Here is a 26,116-nt window from a genome sequence, read left to right on the forward strand (position 1 = left end):
GTAAAGAAGATCGTTGCTTAATCGATCTTTGTATTACACATCAAAAATCATTTTCTCGTAGCGAGATTAAATCATGATAAATGGATCTGAGCAATCTTGGATCAATATTATGTGTTTCATCCAATAATTTGTTTCCCATAAAACAGTTGTTATTCAACGTCTGCCAGTATATTCTATTGGTTAAAGAGTCGTTAATAATATAATTTATTGTTTTATATCAATAAATGGTTTTGTGGATAGTTTTACTTCACTATTATATTATATAAAAAAGGGGATGTGAAAATTTACCTTATCTTATAAAATCTACATTGTACGTATATTACTTGGGCAACTATATGAAGATTCTCAAGTAGCTAGACAGTTTTGGAATACTTCAAGCTCCTACCAGACATAGTTGAGTGTCTGCCGTATATTTTAAACGGGCCTTTTAGGGGGGTTGTCGTAATATAGAGTGTATGGTAATCGAGAATTTGAATCATCACGCTATCTTATAAACGATACCAAAAGTCACGCTGTACAATATGATTTATTTAAGTCGTCTTCTAACAAAAACTATTTGTTCTTAACATTTTTTAGTTCTATAAAAATTAGTAAACTCAATTTAACTTATTACCCATCAATGAGAATGACCAAAATATGAATGACAAGAGCTATAACAAAAAATTTGTAAGACTATCTAAAATCTGTCTAATATCAATTAGATTAAAAAAAGTTTTCAGTTGCAATAATGCAAAGTCATACGCATTTTCATAGATGATATAAAAGAAGTAATTAATTAATGATGTTGACAAATACTTTTTATGCCGTAAAAATTCAAGGGTGACAGCAAAACTAAACTTGAGTAATACTATTTTGATAAAACAGTACTATGCAAGCTCCACAAACATAACATTCGTTGAAAGCAAAATCATTTATAATGTAGAAATCAATGCTGAGCTGCGAAAGGAGTGGTGCAACGATCATAAAATATGGGCACTTGACGATGGGTTTTATGTATGGAGAACCCCAAAAGAACTCTACGATCTAGAGAGTCAAACCTCAATATAATTGAACCATTATAGCAGAGAGTAAGGAGTAGATTTCCATCTCGAACATCATAGAAGTAATAGGCGGATGTTCTTGGACGAGAATGGGACAACATTTCAATAAATTATTCAGATACCCTAGGAATTTATTTCGCGAATAATTTCAATTGTTTTAAAAATTATTGTACATATGTGATGTGTTTATATTATTTTGTCCAATCCCTTGTAGTTCAGGCGAAATAATATAATCTTTAACAGTTCTTTATTTTTGTGATAATAAATATATAGTGTAAGGAATAATATATTTATATTTATACCATTACAAGAATACATTAATTAGCAAAACAGTACTTGCTATATTAAACAATTTTTTAAGCATATTATTATTTAATAAGCTATATTAGATTGACTATTTTAATAAAAACAAGTTCAAGAGTATATTAAGGCCAAACTTTGACATTATACACCTTTAATGGTAAATATTATAATAATATTGTAAGATGTATATTAAAATTATAATAATATTACGATATAATAAAAAATAAATTAAAATTGTCAAGGTAATTTAAAGCTTTAAAAATATTTTTTAATTAATAATTATAACTTATATTTCCCATATATGTATAGTAAAATAAATTTTTTTTTATGAAATATAATTATAATTAATTTAAAATAATATTAGATTTTATTACATATTATCTTAACAAGTTTAATACTAATAATGAATTATTATTATTTGATTACTGATTTGCAATAATTTATAAATATTTAGCATTATTAATGATGATACATTCTTAAAACAAAATTATCACGACCTACTTAAAAAACAAGTTCAAGTTTACTCAAGTTTAATATTACAAGGTAGTATAACCCATAAGTAACCATTTTTGCTCAATGTACCTTATTCAAAAATGTAATATCACTGAAACACAGGATGAATCCTCGAAACGGTCAAGATCACGGCACTCTCCGATCGGATTTAATGATCGTTCGATTTCGACACCACCACACCGACGCAGAAAAAAACAAAGACTGAACCAAAACGGATGATCGAAGAGCTCACCATATTGAAGCCGGTTTTTATGTGTGCCGTTACCGTAGACCGTCAGTTGGCACCACTGACCCACTGAGCCCGGTTGGTACATTGAACCTGAATCAGTCGTAAAAACTGTCGAATTGAGAGCTGGGTCCATCCAATTCATGCTGCAACCAGTTTTCTCGGACGTTCGGAATTTATAGGTCCGAGATCTGTTCGTAAGTAAACATGCGTTCGGTTTTGTACAATCGTTGACCCAGGAAGACATAGTTTCAAGATTGACGAGGTCTTTATGGTTTTCTTATGTTACTATGTGGTAAAATTATCGGTGGCAATAAAACAGTTTTAATCATCAAATGAAAAATGTTATTTCCGTCACTGAAGAGTAAAAGTCTTATTTCAATAAATTATGGTTTAATTATCGTTATAGTTGTAGTTCTGCATTCTATAATAGTTAATTTAATGATAAAGTTTATGGTAAACGAAGAATTGTAATAAATAATATTCTGAATAGAAACGTTTTCTGCATGATTAAAACATTAACAAACATTAGACTTTTCAGCATTTTTTAGATCTAGTGCAAGGTTTCGACAAAGTTTGTCATCTACAAAGACTTAATATGTAGACTAAAAACATTTATTTAAGGAAGAAGAAGAAAGAAAATAATTGAGGTGGGTGCTTATATATGAATGGATACTAAAAAAAAATTGATACTTAGGTTCACATGTTCACAAATATTTAGTGGGTAGAATTTTCATGTGTGAATTGCTGGTGGAATAAAACAAAAGCCATTTTTGAAATGAATGATTACGGTTAATGAAAAGTAGATTATGTATGACAATAATGTGTGAAGAAAAGAACGTGATTTATGGAGCCCAGAGTAGCTTCATATACGATTGGAAATCTCACCGAGTTTGATACCTAGAAGATGGTGTCTAGTAATTGGTGAAATCAGGAAAAATTGTTCACCGTAAGTTGTTCAAACCTGGTCCGACCATTAAATAACATATCAGCGACAATTGATCAATGGGACATTACTTTGTCTGGTTACCATTTGTTTCAGTGTTTATAAAACTCTGTTAACACATTTTTTTGGCAAAACTAGTTTTTTCTATTCAACATAATTCCTTCCAAAGGTGACACACTGATTATAGCGACCGTCCAACTTTTCGATGCCATTTTTGTAGTGCGATTTGTCCATTGATTCAAAATAGGCCTCAGTTTCGGCGATTACCTCTTCATATGACAAAAATTCCTTCCCAGTGAGCATTATTTTGAGATTTAAGAACAGGATAGTCGCGGGGGACCAGATCTGGAGAATACGGTGGATGAGGAAGCAATTCGAAGCCCAATCCATTGATTTTTGCCATCGTTTTCACTGACTTATGACACGTGGCATTGTCTTGGTGAAGCAGCACTTTTTTTTCAAATACGGCCGTTTTTCGGCGATTCCGTCCTTCAAACGGTCTAATAATGCTATGTAATAGTCGCTGTTGATGGTCCTTCCTTCTCTAAGGTAGTCAATGAAAATTATTCCATGGGCATTCCAAAATACAGACGCATAACCTTGCCAGCCGACTGTTGCGTTTTCCCACGCTTTATAGCAAGTTTATCGTGTGCAATGCACTCGGATGACTGTCGATTGGACTTCGGAGCGAAATGATGGAGCCATGTTTCATCTATTGTCACATATCGATGTAAAAACTCGGGTTTATTACGCTTGATCATCTTCAAACACTGCGCCGAATCATCAACTCGTCGTTGTTTTGAGTCAAAAGTGAGCTCAAGAGGCACTCACTTTACACAGAGGCTTCTCATATCTAAATATTCGTGAATGATATAATGTACACGCACAGTTGATATTTTCAGAGTGTTTGCTAGTTCATTCAATTTCAATTTACAGTCCACTGCGTTCACCGTCTTCGGTGCTCATTTCACCACGTCTAAACTTAGCATACCAATCCTTGATGGTTGATTTTTCTGGGACAGTATCCAGAAACTCGGCATGAAGCCAAGTTTTTGCTTTAACTGTATTTTTTCCCTTCAAAAAGCAATTTTATCCAAACGAAATTCCTTTTTATAAATTTTTTTCACAATAACAAAAATTGCTTCACTCAAAATGCTATAATCCACAAACTAATGATCCGACAGCTCTCAATTTATACAGGCATCTTTTGAGGGTTAGGGCTAACTAAAAAACATATTGATTCAATTCTAGTAGCGCCATCTATGTGTCAGGCCGGGGACTTTTCAATTGACCTGTTATCATAAGAGATATATCGAGATATTTCGACTTTATATGTACGAGATGAATTAGATTAGGTAGTTTTTATTATGTAATTTCTGCGACTATATTATTTGAATCCCTTTTTTCATATACTATTAAAAAAATTATATTTTGATTTTTCGTTGATGTTCTAGACTATCTATGGATTTTTTTTGGCGTTTTCGACAATATATTCCTGACAACAATTTTTTACGATCGCTTTAATTCAACATTATGCGAAAGTTAGATTTGCATCTTAACTGATAAGACACTAAGACCTGAACGGAAAGAGCAACGTCTCGTGAAAAGGATTGAATACCAATCATGGATGCCAACAGCTTATAAAGGGATATCGGATTAATTCTCACGTCATGGAGCGATTGCCCTCACGAAAATCAAAAATCGTGATGGACCGGACGGAATTTCAATGGCGAGACGAGACTATCGAAATATCGAACCGTCGGAGGCTCTATATAGCCCCGAGAACAATTAGCAGCTTCTATTGGAACACTTTAAGTGGTCCCGAGTGCTTTTCAAACAGATATCAGAACGAAGGCAGGTTCTTTCGTATACTCTGTTAACATAAAGAATGATGGTTTATTACGATTTAACGTTCCTGGGCTTTTTCTTTCAGGGCTAAGCAAGTGTTAGTAAACAAGAAAGTAGTTTTTTTATGACGAACAAAGATAATTTATATCTCTTAACTTTAAAATTTGTTTTCTATGCATTTCTTTAAAATTTTAAAATATTTTAATCAACATAAATATTTAATTTGTCAACATATTATTAATGTCATCCCGAAGATCGGCGCCGTATTAGTGTGTGTCATTCTATTAGGTGACAGGTGGTGATAGACATTATAGATATAGATATTAGATATTAGGTGTGGTATTTTGATTATTCATCTCAGTTTAAAAAGGTATGTACTGAGGCATGTAATTCCTGATCCCGGGCATCTGATCAGCTGGTTCCACCACATGCACTTCGGTGTCGATGTGGATGGCCCTTCAGAGGTAACCCATGATTTTTTGCCCTTAAGATTTTCATACTCGATCTAATTTCATCGTCAGTAATCAGTAACAATACTCCTTCCAAAATATTTGTTTTTTTGTCCGGCAAGCTATGAAATCGCAATTTTGAAACGGTAATTTCGTCAATTAGTTTTAACTATTTTGTTTTCCTCCTTTTGGATATCTCCCATCGCTTATAAATAGGTGGTAATAGCTGATTTAATAAATGCTAAGGTTTCTGACAGTTCTTTGGGAGTTTGAGCTGGGTTTCCATCCAATAAGTCTTGCAGTTCATCGTTTTAGAACTTTTTTGTTCACCAGGCCATTCTTTGACGATAACATCAAAATCATAACTACAAAATCTATGAAATTAAAGCCGATATTTATGATATGATGGAGCAGCCTTCAAATCAAACAACAAAAGTATAAACGCAATTATTTGAAGAGCTTGAGTCTGCTTGACTCCTTTGGTAACTTGATTTGCATATATATTTTAAATTAACTACAATTTATTTTTATTAAAATAAAAAAAAATTGAATATCAAATAAACCATCAAAAAACAACACTTTATAAGCAAAACGTATATAAATCATTTTATGTAGGACTTGTCTTGGGAATATTCTCACAAAATCGGAATTAGTTGAGCAAATACGATTGAATAAAAGGGTCATTATTTGTACACCGTTAAAATGCGAAATGACCGAGGAAGCTCTGGATGAGCTCTCGCTAAAGCGGAGTTAAGTATCAGTCGATGTTTTCAAACGTTTCAGACGTTTCGGTAAGCCGTTTACACGTCGTTAAAATCTCGAACGTCTCCGAATGACAACACGACTCTACAGCGCTAAGAGTGGAGAGTTGTCGGCTGCCTGCTTAGTGCCTCTAAAACACGGGAAAAAGAGCGAAATTGAATAACGCTTAGGGCCATCAGGCGGCGGTAATGGCACCGCGGTACCACCCACCACCAGCCCGTGGCATTCCCAGAACCTGAACCGAGGTCGTAGGTCGACTTGGTGTATTGCATATAAGGAACCATGGGGATCAACGTACTCGGCGTCGTCCACGACCAGATACCAGGACCGGTACTTGGGAAATTCTTCGGGCGGACATTTACATTTCGGGGTTAAGGGCGATAGAAGATCCTTCCAGATATGGCGACTAAGGATCTGTTATGTCGAAGAGCGCGCAGAACCGTATATCATTGGAGACAAGCCTTGCCCACGCACTGATTATCTAACGTTAATATATTCCGGATATATTTATAGCACCATTTGAGTTAATTTAAACTTTTAGTGCGTACCAGATGAATAGGTAACTACTTTCTGGTTTTTGTAACAGATTTCACTAGCCATAAATATATAATGTTATAATTTGATACATATATGATTTTTTTCTACTGGTATTAACCTCAAAACTACACGTTTCAAGTTACGTTCCACCAAAATAGTAAATTTTTTAATGAATGTAAAAAAGTTTGCTCAGCTATATAATTAGATGTAGCACGTCTTCGATAAGGTTTGGCATGAAGGCCTTGTTCATAAACTACAGAAAATATTACCAAAACAACACACTTACTATTAAAATCGAACATTACAACCAGAACATTTAGAGTCAAACTAGAAGAAGCTTACTGTACAATAAAAGAAGCTAAAGTAGGTGTACCACAAGGAAGTGTACTAGGGCCACTGCTTTATCCACTTTACGCTTGTGATATACCACAAAACGGAGAATATTACGATGGCTATATTTACTAATGTTACTGCAATTATAGCTGCCGGAGACAATAGTGAAGAAGCCTCACGAAAATGATAACAGGCAAGTGACAATATAAATAATTGCACACAAGCTTGGAAAATAAAAGTTAACGAAAGTAAATCTGTGCATAATCCAATAGATTCAGTTCAGTTCACCTACAATCAGATACAAGTATACAAGTACAATACAATTACCAATAACAAATAAATAATGCTATCATTCAATATTGCAACAACGCTAAATATCTCAGAATGAATCTTAATGCAAAATTTCGCTGGAAGGAAAGAAAAGAAAAGAACTGGAATTGAAATATAGGAAAATGTACTGGCTAATTGGAAGGAAATCACAATTATCAGTATATAATAAATTGCTATCATATAAGCAAATACTGAAATCTATATGGACATATATGGTTCAATTATGGGGATGTCCTACAAAGAGTAAGATAAACAAAATACACATTTTTCACATACTCATATTGGATGTGAAGTTTCATTAGACTTGGCTCTTTCCAACTACCACCTTATCGCATCGATGGGGCATATTGCCAATTTTGAAGAAGTTAAAAAATGGTTGTAAGTGTACATTGAAATGTACAACCTTTAAATTCATATAGAATATGACACAATATAGATAGATTTATATTTAAGAACATCCAAATATTATTAAGTTAGTGTCAGTCTTGAGTATAGAATTTTGTTCTGTTGTTGCTCTCTTAGCCCCAGTAGGCTGCTTAATGCCCTAGTGTTGATGAAGTGATTCTAATCCATTTTTATTATGATCAAATGTATTTTTTAATAAATTCTAACTGTTAAACACTGCATTTGGAAGTATGCTAGGTTTATTGCATTTTATTTTTCTATAGTTATAACAAATATATAAAATGTTACAACTTATATCTTAAATTCAATTCAATTATTTTATTAACTTTCTGATTCATAATATCAACATGATTGTTAAAAGCCAATTGTTAGTAAATCTACATTGCTAAAATTGTTGTTTTAATCTTTTGATATCGATAATCGTTTGTACATATAGGCCTATACATTACCTTTATAGATTTTTTGTGAAAAATCGATAAACATATTTTATTCAAAGTATTGTCCATCGATAGCTGCTACGTTTTTCCATCTTTCAGGAAACTTACGAAAAACAATGTATCGAAAACGAGGTTATCTACGAATCGACCTATCGGCGAAAAACAGCAACGGGATTGAACTGAACTAATCAAATCATTGTACTGAAATCATAGTACAACTAAAAGTGATTGTTTCGAAACTCCATTTTCGAAAACATTTAAGTAATATTATTTAAAGAATGAATTTTTAATAATAAAGGTTTTTTATAACATCTTTATTAGATACGCTTAGTACAATCTTAATTATTATTATTATTACAATTAATTTATTACTACTTTTCCTATGTGCTTGGATTAATTAACAAGCAAGACGAGTGCGAGAAAATACATCAGTATGTATTCCTCAATTATAAAATTATAATTATTTATTAATTATTAACTTATAGCTATAGTTTACACTAATAATACACACTAAATGTTCACACAAGTTCGTATGGTTTTGTTCGTTTCAATCTCCTGACATCCTGCGCGCTGTCCAGCAGTTGTATTGCTTCCACGTTAGTATGATTTAGTAATCTTCTTTCGTGTTTCAAGGTGAAATCCTGCACAACTTCGCAAATCCATTTGATTTCCAGGTCATCGTGCAGTTCTTCATTGGTTACATAGCGATAGGCATTGGTAATCAATCGAAGAACCTTGTTTTGACATAAAGGTTTTGTGAAAATTTCTTTTGGTACAAGTTGTTGAAATAATAAAAAAATCAATATTTTTTAAGCAGCTTGTTTCGTTATTAAATATATACATTTTTAAGTCATTTTATAGGAAAATATTTGTTTTTAAAAATGAATTATTGTTAAATGTTTTCGTTTATTTTAAATTTGTTAGTGTCCGGTCGGATTAATGCGTAGCTACGAACTCTAGTGTAAGTTTTAGGTTATTCTTAGAACAGCAGACAATTTACTGAAATAAGTTTCTACCTTTTATTTATATTTTTGATAGATATTATTTAAACTCTTATTGTTTATTGGGAGGTTGTTGAACTACCAGGGAAAATAAAAAATCTTTTAATGTAATAAATCTTTTCATTCGCACCATTTTAACAGAATTCTAGTTACATACTGCGCAACGAAAAAAAAATTACAAAACATTACATACAACGTAAAAAAGCTTTTATCGTATCGTATATTTAAAAGCCCTCATAATTTCCAGACAGAAAAAAATGTTTATCGCGTCTTCCTTTTCCAGTTTATTCTGTACGAACAAACAAACAATAATCCAAACGGCATAATGAAAAATGATTTTTAAAGATGACTAAGGGCAAAATGATAGAAAGAGCATTGAGTCGTTTTCAATCAACGATTTAATCGAGGCGAAGTATACGAAAACGTCCGAATAGGTTTCAATAAAGACCCTTCATCAAAACACTGTCGATGGCAGCAGCATCGATTTCGACCTGACATTCGATTCGGATTCGTTCGTATTCATTCAATATATCCCTCAGTAATCGAAAACAGTTTAATTTGGACATTTAATTAGAATATTTCGAGGATAGTTTGAAAGGATAGATGTTGTTGATTAGTTTTGACGTGTTTAGTATCTCAGATGGGCTAAAGATGCTTTAAGATATTTTTAAAATGTATTGTTAATAAGATTATATTGTAATAATTTCCTTTAAATAGAGATTTAACTTTATGGGTAATTTAGAGGAAATATTTCGCGACGTCCAATATATAGATGTCACTACTTTCAACTTACTACTTTTTTATTTATTATGCATTTGGTCGCAAATGCATTTGGTTGGTTTATTTCGTGCCTATGGCGCGTTTATTTTTATTTTTAACTGACTTCGAAAAAGGTGGAGGTTCTATGTTCGGCTGTATATTTTTTTCTTAATGTATGTTCGCCGATTTCTCCGTCAATTGTGCACCTATTTTCAAATAAGAGCTGATAGATATTTTTATCTGTATTAAGCGCATGTGTCGTATGGCATTTGTATTATCTGGTATTGTATTACCTGGTATGCACGCAAATATATACATAGGGTTTTTGTAAGTTTATAAGCATATTCTATTTTGGTTGAAAAATAGTGGAGTATAAACTCAAAATGTGTTGAAATGGAACAGTGTTAAAAATATGAATTTAAATGTGATTATATTATAATAAAATTTGTATGGAAAAGTCAAAGTCAAATGGTATCAAATTTCATTAAAACTTAAAATTACGCATATTAAAGTAACCAATCAAATTTCTAGAATGGTGGAATATTGGACGTAGTGAAACTTTTATCCAGAGATTCGGCACGTATCTTTTTCTGTTAGTGTTTTCATGTTTACTGCAGTATTAGAAGTCCTGTGACTCCCATTAATTGTTATGATGTTGATTGGGTTTCTTGAATCCTGTAAAGTTTGGCTGAATTTTTCATTATCTTCCAGTGTACTCTAAAGTTCAACCATTAAATCACATGAATATGACAGATATGATATTGTTAGGAAAGTAAAAAAAGACAGCAATTATTTATTCCAGTTTTCTTCCAAGAAACTATGATTTATTTATTTCTATAGTTAGCTCAAGTATATTCATATAATATATACATACTTTCAAGTATTTTTTTTGGTTTTCAATGGTTTATTACTATAAAACGAAGACATATAAATATTTATGAATGTGGCTGTATAGTTCAATCAAATTCTTTCAAAAATGACGAAGAAAACTGTTGATTGCTGTTGTTCATCAGCTGTTGATTTTACAAATATATCGTCTATTGTCAAGAATATAAAAAAGTCTATTAATGACGTTCAACTTACCAAGTATTAGGTTGAAGGTTTGACATTCATTTATTAATCCTGGCGAACAAAATTGGCGTTGACACTATTTCAACATATCTCAATATAATAAACTGTATAACCCCATTAAAAGCAATAGTTTTTTGTAAATAACCTTTAGAGAAACTTAGTAAGAATTTATTAATTGTAACATTATAGCCATCGTTAATTCATTTTTGCAATTAGTTTTAAAATGCTTTATTTGGAAAAATCATTTATATTATGGTTGATTTATTAAGTTTAATGTTAAAATAAAATGGAGAAAGTTATTATTAATATATCTTGAACCTAAATATCAAAAATAATTATTAATTAAAGTATCATAATCATTGTGATTGATTAAGAGTATTATTGACTAATTTTGTAAGTATTTTAATGCACCATTGCTAACTGTTATTGATTGGATTGTGATTGAGTTATTGATTAACTTGTGACTGTATATATTTTTTAATTAGAATGACTATAATTGGAAGTTAAGTCGTTATATTTGTACTGTTGGTAATTGGTTATGTTCTCCTCATAATTTTGATAATGTTATTTATTTAAAATTTTTTTAAAAGGAAATAAGCTTTAATGTAGTACCTGGCTGATATTTTGTTAAGGTATTGTTTTAGTTTTACTGAACAACTTGTTTGCTTTATATAATTGTCAGTTGTATAATAACTATGAAAATTATCTTTAAATAGTTTTTATACCAATGTTATATTTAAAAAGGCAAATATATCAAAATACACTAAATATGTCTGTTAGGTAATATTATGACATAATACGATCATAAAAATCCAATAAAAGTACCGTATTTCTGAGCTCATCATTTGCGAATATTTTAGGTGTGACTTCATAAAGCGAATATACTTTCTTATTATATAGACCATATGGCATGTCCTTGATGTTTAGCTGATAACTGATATATGAATGGCAAACCATCTGGCTTCATTAAAAATGGACAATAGGAGGTCTAACTGTATCTCGAAATGACCCACTTGTTGTCCGATGAAAAACTAGCTTCCTCGACGTTCCATGCGTCTGCAGGTTCCTGACAGCAAGAGCAGCACATATACGCACACACGGGTAAAAAGCGACCCGTTCTCCATGCGATGCACGTGCCATCTCTGATCCGTTTGCGGTTTTTGCGTTCTGCGAATGTATCGTCGCCGTCTCACGAGTGTTGTCAGTTGAAACAATTGTGAACAACAGCTCTCGATACCGTGACCGAGCTGCGCTAAGGCGGAAACGTACGGTACCCAAATGAATGTCTATGCCACGAAGATATTTCTTAAAACTTGCTTGGACATTTTAAAATCTATAGTTTCGTGGGGATTTCTTTGAACATACCGTCCTTTTCGAATTCCCTATAGATATATTATGCTAAGCTGTTTAATAAGTTTGTTAAACATCATCAATTGGTCAAAATTGGAAATAAACGTCCGACGCCATTTTAATATCTACCTATCGTAGGAATATAAATAAAATTTCAAGATTAAATTAAAAACAAAATATAATAAAATTTGTATCATCAAAATTGGCTCCTCTGTCAGTGTATATGAATGAAATCAAGAGGTCAATGAGTGGTATAAATGGGAGTTATAAGAGTTTTCCTAAGCTTGCAGTTACATTATGGTATATGTTTACTTCATCAGGTTTGCAGCTTTTTGACTCAACATTCTTCTTCTTCCATGACCATCAGCCACTAAGGTATATCCATCCTATTCTTAAGATGGCTAGGAGTAGTAATGCATACTCAACTGAATGTGATTTCAGGGATTCCAATGTTCAGTTGAAGCAATATCAGCAAAACTCCCTTGGGGAGCTGAAAATAATTCAGAGGTCAATGGATTTAAAGTATGGTTCAATGGATCTCTTATGTCCATGTAGGACCCTTTGTGGAAAAAAGTGGTCGGAAGACGGCCTTTTTGGACTCGAACCGAGTTGGTATTTAGAAATTGGCCAAGAATCAAAATTGGTTTCAGCTTTTTTGGAGCAAAATTATTTTATCTGATAATTTCGTTTTAATTTTATAAAACAGTAAAGTAAGATCGTTATTGCAGCTTTCTGGATAATTAGAAATAAAATAATTGAGAAAGATAGAAGTGAAAACAATTTTATTCTCTACACCGGGTTTTATAGAATAAATGTGTTTTTGCATATTCAAAAAGCTCAAAAAGCAAAGTACGAATTGCTTCAACATTATTATTTACCAAATTTAGATTTCTCTGACCTTTGACTCTTTTAAAGCTTCATATATTTTTTTGTAAAATGATTTTCATCAAAGGGGTAATATAGGGAGCTATATTTTACACACCTTTCATTACCACATATCATTATTGATATCATTTTTGATAGCTTTTTTTAACTCTCCGTGAACATAATTATATTTTTGAGAAAATCACTTTCATTTTGGAAGATATAGAGGTTAGATTTTAAAACTATTAAAGCACCATGAAGGAGATTGTAATTTGATGTCGCTAGCCAATTTTCATTGTGTTGTGTTGTGTGTTTGTTTGCGTTGTGTTATTCCATTGATTTACAATCATTAGATGATCCACCGAACTATTCATGAAATAAAGTCATAAACAATAACACATATAATTGAGTCAAGTGAGTCATTTCAATGAAACTGTTTATAAGGGATAATTGGTACAGATTTTATTATATTGCCTAAAGCAATAATCTCTTAAATATTTAACAATATATTTCTACAGTGTATTACATTTTTAAAGGTTATTATTTTTCAAACATTTTCTATACAGTAGTATTAAACTTTGAGGTAATTTTTAAAATAAAGCAAAAGTTATATGCAAAATAAATACACTAGAAACTTTCAACATTTATCTTTATACGAACTTTCTTACTATTGTATAGTTTTTAGTTTGGAAGGCTTTCAGAAATAGAACAATCCGCCTCTTGTTACGCCGCTTGCCGAAAGCGAACTTTTAAATCGATAGCAGGAGCTGTTCGATTCATAAATCACTTGGGGCCCTTGGTCCGAACGAGATCGTGAGCTATCCGATGCATTTTTCATTGTTAGTTTCAAGCTTCTTTCGGATTTGTATTTGATATCGGATTATATAATTTGAAACAAAATACCCATCTACGTATGTATCTCTATTTCTCCTTCCTCCTTTATCTTTTCCCCTCTCTACTCGAGGGTTGCTGTTTATATTTCTGGCCTGACACTTACTCTACAAGTGTCAGTCATCGTTTGACGTTTTTATTGGAAATCTCAGCAGAATATTTCAGTTTACAGTAACTTGAAAAATTAATCTCGAGCAAGAAATAAGCAAAAAGCTACCTTTACTTACCAGGTAGGACTGTCAAATATATTTGCATCTGTATTTTAAAATTATCATAAGATTTTTCAGCGGGTTTGCCATCTATATTACAATAGGCATGATGACTCTAATAAAGAGTCAAAAGTGGAATCTAGAGTAAATTATTTGTTTTATTAAGTTTAAATTATAAGTGTGATTACTAAGATTTTAATAGAAATATAATTTAAAAATTTAAAATTTTTTAATTTTATTTGACTTGGAAAAATTAAGCTGGGATGTATCAAGGAAAATAACGATTCAATACGTTGATGGCTACTGTAACTGAAATAATAATTTTATATAGAATACTAGAACTTTTGTAGAATTAAACTGAGTGAATGTCGCACTGGACCTGAAATGTGATATAATATTGAAGATAAACAAATAAAAATACTATAACTATAATGCTAGGCTGTTTAATAAGTTTGTTAAGCATCATCAATTCGTCAAAATTAGAAGTAAACATTCGACGCCATTTTAATATCTACCTATCGTATGAATATAAACAAAATTTCAAGATTAAATTAAAAACAAAATATAATAAAACGTGTGTCATCAAAATTGGCTCTGCTGTCCGTGAATATGAATGAAATCAAGAAGTGAATGAGTGGTATAAATGGGAGTTATAAGAATTTTCTTAAGCTGGCAGTTATATTATAGTATATGTTTTCTTTATCAGGTTTGCAGCTTTTTGACTCAACATTCTTCTTCAATGACCATCAGCCACTAAGGTATATCCATCCTATTCTTAAGATGGCTAGGATTAGTAATGCATACTTAAATGAATGTGATTTCAAGGATTTCAATGTTCAGTTGAAGCAATAACATCAAAACTCATTTGGAATGGAAAAATTGAGCTGGGATGTATCAAGGAAAATAACGATTCAATACGTTGATGGTTACTGTAACTGAAATAATAATTTTATATAGAATACTAGAATTTTTATAGAATACACTGAGTGAATGTCACACTGGACATAAAATGAAATAGGAATGATGAAATGTTATAGAATATAGAAGAAAAATTAGTAAAAATACTATCACTATAATGGTTGGCAAGAAAATTAATAAGTGCTGGTTATAACTCTAAAAACGCAATAATTTGCTCGTGTAAGTACGATAATAATTTACTTTACTAATAAGACCGAATCGAAATTGCATCGATGGCAAACCTGCTGAAAAATGTTATGATGAAAATTTGAAGGTACAGAAGCAAATGTATTCAAATGGCTATCAAAATCTTAATTTTACATAGTTGATAGTAACTACAACACAAAAAAGTTTTAAATTATATACATTTGATGGTGGATGTTTAATTTTTTTGAAGTTTATTTTAATAATATCCTTATAAACTTATACTCACATGCATCTGTAATACTTTATATACTTTACAAAATATGTGTTTAGACATGCTCGCCTATGAATTTTTAAACTAGATCTTTACTCAGTTTCTTTTACTTTACGACTTCAGTGATATTTGAATGAAACTAGTTCTCAAATAAATTTGTTTGCTGAAATCATTTTTATTTCGGGCAAAGTAAATTGTCCTTATGTTGTTTTTAAAAATTAGGCCTTTAGCCTATTTTGAGATATTTTAACAATGTGTAAGAATACTTCATCTCAATAACACTAGTGTTACAGTTCTCAACTTATGATCGTTCTATCATTGGGTACTCTTTAGACAGTATTACTCTGCATTTACTAATTTTTTACCAGGCGTTATAATGATAGTATTTTGTACTTATTTCATGGTTATAGTGTGGGGAATGCTCCCTTCCATTATCAATGCTATAACAGTTTGGTCAATGTTTTTATAATTACTACATTTAATTTGTACTTGGATTAATTGACAAGCAAGACGAGTGCGGGATAAATATATCAATATGTATTCCTCAATTATAAAATTATAATAACTTAAGCTATAGTTTACACTAAACTTATACACTTTATATAAGTCTGTATGGTTTGGTTCGCTTCAATCTTCTGATTTCCGTTAGCGTTAGCGTTGTCTAGTAGTTGTATTGCTTCCACGTTAGTACAATTTAGTGATGTTCTTTCGTGTTTTAATGCGAAATCTTGGATAATTTCGCAAATACATTTGATATCCAGATCATCGTGAAGTTCTTCGTTGGTTACGTAGCGATAGGCATTCGTAATTAATCGAAGAATTTTGTTTTGGCAGCGTTGTATGACTAGTTGATTTGAATTTTTAGTGCAACCCCATATTTGCACCCCATAGGTTCAAATTGTCTTTATGATTGACTGATAAATCAATATCTTTGATTTTAGATCAAGTTGAGAGTATCTTCCGACCAACCAGTATAGTTGTTTTATTTTGGTTCAAATGTGTTTTTTTGTCTAACGTGATGAAATTATGAAATAAACAAAACTACTAGTAACATCTTCATTATATATTAAAAGCATATGTATATTCAGTTTGCAAAAAATGTAAAATTTATTTTAAACTAGGCGCCGATTTTTCTTTTTCATTTTGTAAATTAGCGTTACTCGTTACTACGTTAAAGAGTTAACCGGCAAATGTTTTGGCGTTTGTATTGATACATTTCTAACTGCTGTTTACTATTTGTGATTACTCTGATTGAAAATATTAAGCCATTAAATAGTCAGAGTCAGGAACTCATTTTGTCTTTCATCAGGTGTTTCGAACATGAACGAGATAATGGGGCCAGTAATATGCCTTAGGCAGGTATGTATTGATACTATTAAATATTAAGTTGTTGCAGTTTTATTGGAAATATTTCTAGCATATTACAGCTGAGCTTAATATTAATATAAGCAGTGAGAGCGGATGAATACAAGGAGTCGCACAATACAAAGCGGGAGCCTAATGACCTTGATGTTAACCTTATTCGAAATTGAAAATTAATTGAACTGTATAAAAACAATGAATACAATTTAACACAATTATTTCAAAGAACACTGTTACTCTGGAAAGGATCAATTGAAAACTTAGGGATATGCAGTTCTTTGGGGGATGTTATACACTGTTAGGCAACATAGCATATAAATTGTATTAAGATAACCCACGAAGAGGTCTAACGAAGCTTTAATAAATTGATTTTAAAAGACAGTCCTTTTTGAAAGCATATAATAAAGTAAAGATAACAACATTTGATGGAAAAAGGTGAAAGTTAGCACAACGTTTTATTAGGTTGTGTTAGCCATAATATTTTTTAATAATTCATTACACATATATCATTGTTCATGGTGGAACAGGCTTAACTTTATTCCTGGAGCTAAGTTAGTGTTTGTCATTCATAAATATACATTTAATTTTTGTGTTTTATGTAATTTACCTTCTTAGAAACATGACTGAAAAAAGATATATTGTAGAAAGAAGCATTGCCTATAATAACATCATCGGTTTGGATAAATTTCACAAACAAACACAAGAAGAAATTAACGAATGGTTTTTAATTGTAAATTATTATTAAAAATCAACATTTTTGTGATTCTTTATTACCGTCATTATGCCATTAGTGAGTGTCCTTATGATGATGTTTATAAAAACAGAAAGGTATCGTTTGTTAAAAGATGAACAAAACTAATAATATTAACAACTTTCCACTTTATCAGTGATAAAGTGTTTAAACTACGAATCTCTGTCCTAAACATTCGCGTAACATAAATCGTTTCCGTCACATTCCCATTTAGAAAAATATCGTTCCGAGACCATTCACACCGTTACCCGAAGGAAAATCCACTGCTCGCTCGGATTTGGCTTTTCTCCTAATGGAAAACAAATCCCCTCTCTTTTCCATTATCGGGCCACATTTCTATGCAACTAAACCGTCGTCAACAATAAAACAAAATCAACGCCTTGTCCGCAATCTGTTGGGTGTAGTCGAGTTCATTCCGCATACAAGGATCTATTAAGAGCTTAATGAAAGAGCAGTTTAATCTTCATAATTCGATTACGAGGTGCTCGTATTAATACAAAATATGCAAAGCTGATTTACAAGGTAATTTTGGAAAAATTTGAATATAATACTAATCCTACAAATTAATTTTAAAGAACTTTATCAACCTAGTTTTGGTACCTCCATAAAAAGTGAAATGCTGCTCAGACAAATCACGACTTATATACCGGAACAAGTAGTAACAGAAGAAATAATGTCTGGAGAATTCAGCGGGTGGGGCATCACTTCTCATTTTTATGTTTCCAAGTATATTTTCACCGGTTTTCCAACATATTCCAGTGTTGTCATGCTTAAGAATAACATTGTTGTGTCTTTGCTCATTCCGGCCTTTCAGTTGAACTACAGTTGTAGTTAATAGCGATTCCCATTGATGGTTAAATTTAGTTTTAGTGGCTCATAGTATATTATACCAAAATGATCCCACCAAGCATTGGTTGGAGCCATGGAGATTTGGTTTTGTTATTAGTCCACATGATTTTTTCGCTTTAGTTTGTTGTAATGGATCTACTTTTCATCATCAGTAGTAATATAATGTTAGAGACCTTTCCTATTTTTCTATTTAAGCAGCATTTTATACATGATCAAACCCCCTTTAGTGTCTCTTGGCTTCGGTTTATACGTACAAGATTTTGAATAATTCGGAAATGGTTTCATGTGTTATTCCCAATAACTTTGCATACTTTTTGTGCATGTTACATGGATCATCATGAAGTAATACCTTCATATTTTGTTGTTTTCAGTGTCAAAATCGTTATTTGTAAAAAGTCGAAATCAATAATCACATATTGATATCTATGGAGAATAATTACCATAAGCTTAATACAGCATTGGATGACATACAGCTGCCTTTTTCTCCAAATTAATAAGTAAAAAAGCAAAACTTCCCATAAATGCGATTTACTCTGTATAATTTAAAACATTTTTAACGCACTGAAAAAATGTGTTGTTCACACTTCGACGAAATGAAATACTTAAAACTGAAACCTGTCAATGAGGCTTCAACATGAAGTTGGTTATAAATCTACCCGATGCGATTTAATAATAGTAAAACCATCTATTTATCTGCAAATACTGATAATTAATTTGTAGACCTGATAAAAGCTAACAAGTATATTTTCAATGATAATGTACTTGATTGAAATAAGAAATAGTATATGGTTAACTATAGAAATTATTTATTGTAATACAAGGTGGTTCAGAAACAAATCCATTTTCTCTTAATTTCTAAACGTTATAAGAAACGGAAGTGAATGGAGGGAACCATGTGTCGCTGTATTAAGAATGTTTCTTCATAAATGTTCGTCTGTTCTAGATGTGTCTGAATCAACCTTGATGAAAACATTGAACTGTGATTTGAAATTGATTTCATATAAGCGTCAATTAGTGTATAGGTTGAAGCCAGTATCGTTTGCATTGAGATTAAACTTTGCAAATAATATGTTTCATCATCTCATTGACTTCAACAATAATTATCAACCAGATATACGAAATATTTTAAGCAAACTGACGTGATTGGGATGCCGAAAGTGACTAGACCAGCTTTACGGCAGTGTGACATATTTTGTTAATCGTATTATACAGTAAAACATTAACGTTATCTCGGTGATTTGAAGTTAAAAAATTTAGTTACAATGAGCTAGGTCTATCAATATTCAATACCAATATAGCAATACATATCTAAAAACAAAAACAATGGTTTCAACAGTTTTCTCTTTTCATGTTATCGGTAAAATTGACTTTATATGGAATAATCTAATGTAATGAGAACATATTAGATGAATATAATAGGGAATTGCATGTACTCTGGTAATTTTTTCAATTCAATTGTACAATAAATATCAATCAAAATATTTTCCATCATTTTTTACAACCTTGTTGGTTCGACATCTTTAATTATTAACCAATTTTCGCAATTCTTTAGTACTTCGAAACCCTTTTGAATCTTCCCCATCATATGTAAATATCTACAAATAGTTGATTCGTCAATTGCTAATCTGCCTGAAAGTTTTTTAAGAGTTTGAGTTCGGCTTTGGTCCAATATGTCTTGCAATATTTTGGATATCCAGGCAATTCTCTGTCATTGACATCAATGCCATAAGATTCTAAAAGTATTTGATGGGTTTTGACAGCATATTTCATTAAATCAAACAATAAAGGATGAATGTCGAAGATACAATTTTGAGTGTTCGATGATTAGCGACTATATTCACTGAATAAGTTAATAATACTGAATAGAATAAAATTGTTAATTTATGTGGATAAATGTTAAAACCATCGAATTTAAAAGTTGGGTTAAATTTTTTAACAGTTTTGTATATTGGGACTTCGAATTTTCAGCATTATATATCGCTGACCTAAAACTACAAGCACCTAATATTTGCTTTGTTAGTATAAATAGTAGATTTGTAATCAAGTAAGTACACACTTTCTTCAAACATTGGCTATAGAATAAGTGTTGGGAACAATCGACTGAAATCGACTATCGACTGTTCAGTAACTGACTACTTTTTACTATCGACTATTTCAGTCGCTATTTTTGGTTCGGCTGTTTTTAGCAGTAACTAACTGTTTTCAGTCGCTATTTTCGGTCCGACTGATTTTATTACTATTTACTATCGACTGTTTCAGTCGTTTACTTTTAGTTACTATTTTCGGTTCTACTAGTTCATTCGACTGATTTTTAACGCTCTGACCTTCCGTTCTAGCCGCGAACTTGAAAGTAATGCACCGAATTTATGATTTATATGTAATATATGTCGTTTTATGTTTTTTTGTAGTTTGCTTGTGAATAACAATATATTGTAAATTAATATAGCAGGATTTTGGAACGCTAGTTTTCGGGGGCAAAAAAATTAAATTGTAAATGATAAATAGTAAGATACTTTTGACTGGCATAGTAGGTAATACTTTGGACTGGTATAATAGGTAATACTTTTTTAATAAACTTTCACGATTTTTGTCCAAGCCTCTAGTTTGTCGAAACTTTTTTCCTAAAATCTTGAAAACCAAAATTAGGTTCCAAAGGTTTCAGAAATTGAATGGATCCAAAAGATTTGAATTTTTTTTACAGTAGTTGTTAAATTTCTTTTAAAAATATTAACCGTAAAAAGGTGAATAAAGTATATTAAATATTTGTAATAAATACATTTTCTGATAGGAAAATTCTACTTTAATATTCAACAATTTATTTTGTTGGCTATTAAGAACAGCACCACAGTTTTTATTTGTTAACGAATGGACTATCTTAACAGAATGTTTTCAACCTTTAAATCCCATTGAATCCAGGATTTTAACAAGTGGATGGTGAAAAAATGACAAAATTGTCTATTAGATAACATCAATAAAAGACTGGCAATTTTAGAAATGAATACGATATTCGGTATAAATAGTAATTACTATTTTCAGTCGCTATTTTTTTGACTATAGACTGTTTCGATTGTTTTGGGACTATCGACTGTTTCGACTGTTTTCATTCGATAGTTCCCAACTCTATATAGAATGATGATAGTAAAAAAATACTATTATAAAGTTAGTTTAAGTATTGCTTGAAAGAGATGTTTGAGGTAGGTTTAAAGAACTAGCATTGGAGGGGAGTATATACTGAGAAAATACACATTTCTTTACCATCGAAAAGCAAATGATAATGAGAATTAATGATCTGTGTCACTTTATATTAAAAAAATTATTGACAATTTGTATAAAGTCAGGAATATACACGATTTTGTCCCTATTCACTTGTCATATTTGTTACAGAAATTGAAATATGGGGATGTACTAGTATATATATCAGGTGCAATTTTTTTTGTTGGCTATGAAAATTTCATCTCATCGAAAAATGTGTACGTCGGCTTCGTCATATGGCAGATGTTACCGCATAAGTTTCGGTGAGGCTGGCGTTTCGTTCAGTTCAATCTGATGGGATATATTGAGTACTCTGCGTGGATAAATTTGAATAAATGAATATTAACTTCACCAGCGTACGTGAAATTTTATGGGCTCAAATTGCAGGTTGTGCCTGCATCGAGCAAAATAAAAACTCCGATCGAATTTAGTTTCAATTGATATTCAAACATTTTTTATTTCTTTTTGCACGATATGCAGACAAATTGTTGTAATCGTTTCATATTTAGTTATTATAATTGAAATACAGATTTTTAAACCTTTATGTTGTTTCTATATTAGTTGTTAAAATATTTTAATTTCCTACTCTCGATATGCTTTCTTTTAGTATAAAATGGGTAAGAAGATAGTTAAGGGTGTTTAACATGGACATAATTTTAGAAGGCATCAGGTTTTATCCAATCTTGTTATTGGCAAGACTGAGATGGATTTATTTGTTAATCTTCCACTAAATATCTCATAAACATCTTATAAACATGTTGATAGTGTTCAATTTACATCTGAAAAATATCTTTGGTTAATTTAATCAAGCAGATGTTTTTTTACAGGTTCAGCTGTTTTAAATATTTTATTACAAAATTTATATACGATGCCGGCTTGATTTGGCTTCTTCTGTATATTTATTTGGCGGGACTATGTGGTGTCATCTCCATTATAGGCAATTCTTGTTTGTTTTAAATAAGCAGATGTTGTTTTTACAGTTTCGATTATTTTCAATATTTAATTTAAATTTCAAATGCCCAATATCTCTTTAATTCTGTTTTTTTTCTATATGTTTATTTCGTGTAGATCACTGCTAATGATCCATAATGGAATCATATTTAAACTGCATTTAAATTCTTGTTTTTCTAGAAACTAATTCAATATTTGCAAAGTCTATACTAATATTAGTTGCAAATAAGAAAAGTTACAATTAATAACTGATGACTTTATATTTTTAAAAAATTGTACCTGGATTTTTTACTGTTTAATGTTCTAACTTCGTTACCAAATAACATCAAATGATCAGCAAAATAATTTATTTTTGATAACTCTTGATAAGTTAGCTGATTATCTTTTTTGGTTGATGACTACCTTTTGGTATTTATAGGTTGATATTAGACTGAGAAATGTGTCTGGAAATTGGAGAATTGGGCCTTGTCCTATCAACCAAGATACTTGTTGAACTTGTTTCATATAGTTTATATGAACTTTACAGTGCAACTTAGTTGTAGGATTTATTCATTTTTTTGTTAATGACATAATATCCAGTTAATTTGACTAACTATTAGTTAATATTATTGAAGACGCATTCTTGACCATATTACGCGTTGGTATAACGAATTTATGGCAGTATATCGCTCAGAGCTCAGAAATCATTGACGCTGTGCGCGAAATAATATAGTAAGACCGTCATGTGACTTACCGCGAAATTGAGTTATCATTTAGTATTAGTATGATAACCATCAATAAGATATTGCATGAATATTTAGTTGTAAAAATACTTCTTTACGTTTGATTCCGAATAAGTTGGCAAAATGCCCGTGCCAATTGGTGCAAATAAATGGCCAAGAAATACAATTATGGTGCATTAAAAGGTGTACATTATACCACATCGGTGAAGAACCTTAGATGATGAACCCCAAACAAGACAATAATAGATTGTATGGGTCTTCTGAGATGAACTAGATACGCCAAAAATTACTCGTACGCCTAGCAATTCGAAGCAAATGATGGCCTGTTTCTTCAGAACGACACGATATATGCAACCGTTAGAACAGTACAGAATGGTGAATTCTGAATGGTATACAACCATTTGTTTATCAGACGCGGCAACGAAGGATCATTTTTCATCATGACAATGAAAGTTCTCTGACTGAAACCATGTATTTGACTGGCCAAAAAGTCGAATTGATGAGTTATCCACCGTACAGTTCTGATTTGGCACTAAACTTTGATACATCGAAAAACCATGTTTTATGGGTACTTCAATCAGAGTGGAAGAAATGTTACGAAAAATGGTAAGCCATTTTGTTAATAAATGAAAACTACTGTGTTTTCATTATTAGGCTCAAAGTATAAATAGAAAGCCCCGTAGGAGAATTGGTAATGACTAGTTAACGATAATCATCAGTAGAAGTTTAATCCACTAAATATACATTTAAGGGAGCTTTTTAATTTTTTCTATTCAAATCTTTTCCCTTCTTTATTTGTTCCTGATTCTTACCTTTGAGAAAGTAATTTGAAAGTCTGCTAACACTGCTCTGGTCTTCTCGAAATGTGTATCAAAGGGCTATATCCATAAAAGAGTTCTCTCACCGAGTCGGTTATTAAAATATAGATCCCAAGTCCCGACATCTACAGAGTGTTGTTATACACTCGCGCAATTAAAAGTACGCCTTTATTTGGTCGTTTAATTTGCATGCTGCGCCGAGCTTTTCGCTTCTTGTTTCGACCGGATTCATTAGTGCAGCAAAAAATTAAGTTGGCAAAGCCGAAGGAACATCATAATGGCATCAAGTACAAATAAGGGAAGCAAAGTTAATGGGAAGCTGTGAGAATAATTTTTGAAATTGGGTATTTAATTGCAAACTTTAATAGGTTAAATTGTACTTTGTAAATTCAAACGTAAATGTTCGGTAATTCGGTTGAATATTTTATACTACATCCGTTACTGTAGCAACGTTTTGAGGGTTAGTAACCATAACAAATAAATACGAACTTAATTATACCTCTTATCAACTAAGAAAATAAAATAGCGGCTATGGTGCATTTTGGAACGTATTAGAAAAGTTTAGGTGATTGGTCTTTCACAAAAATTGTGCTATAAAGTACATTCATTGAATACAAAGCAAGAACACTCGACTTGGTAGCTCTGTGGTTAAAACGACGGTACTATTATTTCATTAATACGATTATAGCTGTTTTGAACACTGCTAGGAAATAATCTATAAAATTCTCCATATCGATATTATGGTAGAGTAAGATATCATGTCTTCAAGAATGTGGTTGAAGTTCACGTTGATCAGAAAAATTAATGTTATATTGGTCAACACAACTCTGATTGTTTAAAAAAGTGTAGATTTTTTCTAGATATGAAATGTGATGAGAGGATTGTTTAAAATTAAGAGTTTCATTCAACAAGTCGTCACTTCTTTCAGTTCAAAAAAATATTATATATATTGTTATTGTATATATTCTAAATGTAATAATTATAAATATATGTCATATCACGTGAGTGAATGGCTATGAAGACTGCTGGCTGTGTAAGATCCGATGTCCTACATCTAACTTGGTCAGTCGTGAGTCTGTATGAATGATGTCGAGGATCGTGGTTCAGAGCCTACTTTAAGCAGTAGGTACAGTCCAGATAAATCGCCGACTCTGACATATAAAAAAAGGCTTGCAATGAATATGCAAAATAAAATCATGTCATATTGCCATATTGAAAAAAGTATATTGAAAAAAAGTAGATCTCATATGTCGAAAAAATATCTTAACTTTTTACATGTTTTATTTTAAAAAATCAATGTTTTATTTATTCATATTTCATTTTACGTGTTTCAAATGGTTTTAAACATAAACATAAAATTTTATTTGAAAAATGCGATAAAATTTCACTTTGGCTGTATACATTCGTGGAAAAAATTGCAAAATAATTCATATATAAAATGAAACCAATCAGTCCCGTATTCAAAAGCATTTTTCTAAATTGACTATTGAGCTTTCGTTTATTTCATACAATTGAAACTTTTTATATTCCGCGTTTATCAAAATTGCCTTTTAAAAAACTATATAAATTTTGCTATTAAGATAATATAACGAGGCCTTCGTTAAGTATTACATTGGTTAAGGTTTAAGCTTCGATATTAAGTACAGTAACCATTGAAAGTCACAAAATGAAAGCAATAATATTGACCTATAAATTAATTTAGGAGATTTTACAACAGATGGTGTTACTGTGTATTGAACAAGTAAATAGTATTTGTCGAAAG

General features: G+C 31.2%; 1 protein-coding gene across 2 annotated transcripts in view; it reads right to left on the reverse strand.

The window, feature by feature from the left end:
* tyn (trynity) overlaps nt 1-26,116 on the reverse strand; it is a 139,230-nt gene that overhangs the window by 18,664 nt on the left and 94,450 nt on the right. The window contains exon 1 of one of the 2 annotated variants that reach the window (XM_076403325.1): nt 1,926-2,072. The exons of the other annotated variant lie outside the window; for it this stretch is intronic. The gene's annotated coding sequence lies outside the window, so the exon portion shown is untranslated. Of the gene's footprint in view, nt 1-1,925; nt 2,073-26,116 lie in introns of those variants that run through there. 2 annotated transcript variants of the gene reach the window in all.

This window comes from Rhynchophorus ferrugineus, unplaced genomic scaffold (assembly GCF_030347505.1).
Source record: "Rhynchophorus ferrugineus isolate W39M unplaced genomic scaffold, kcgeb_rfMv2 rfM4, whole genome shotgun sequence".
Classification (NCBI taxonomy): domain Eukaryota; kingdom Metazoa; phylum Arthropoda; class Insecta; order Coleoptera; family Curculionidae; genus Rhynchophorus; species Rhynchophorus ferrugineus.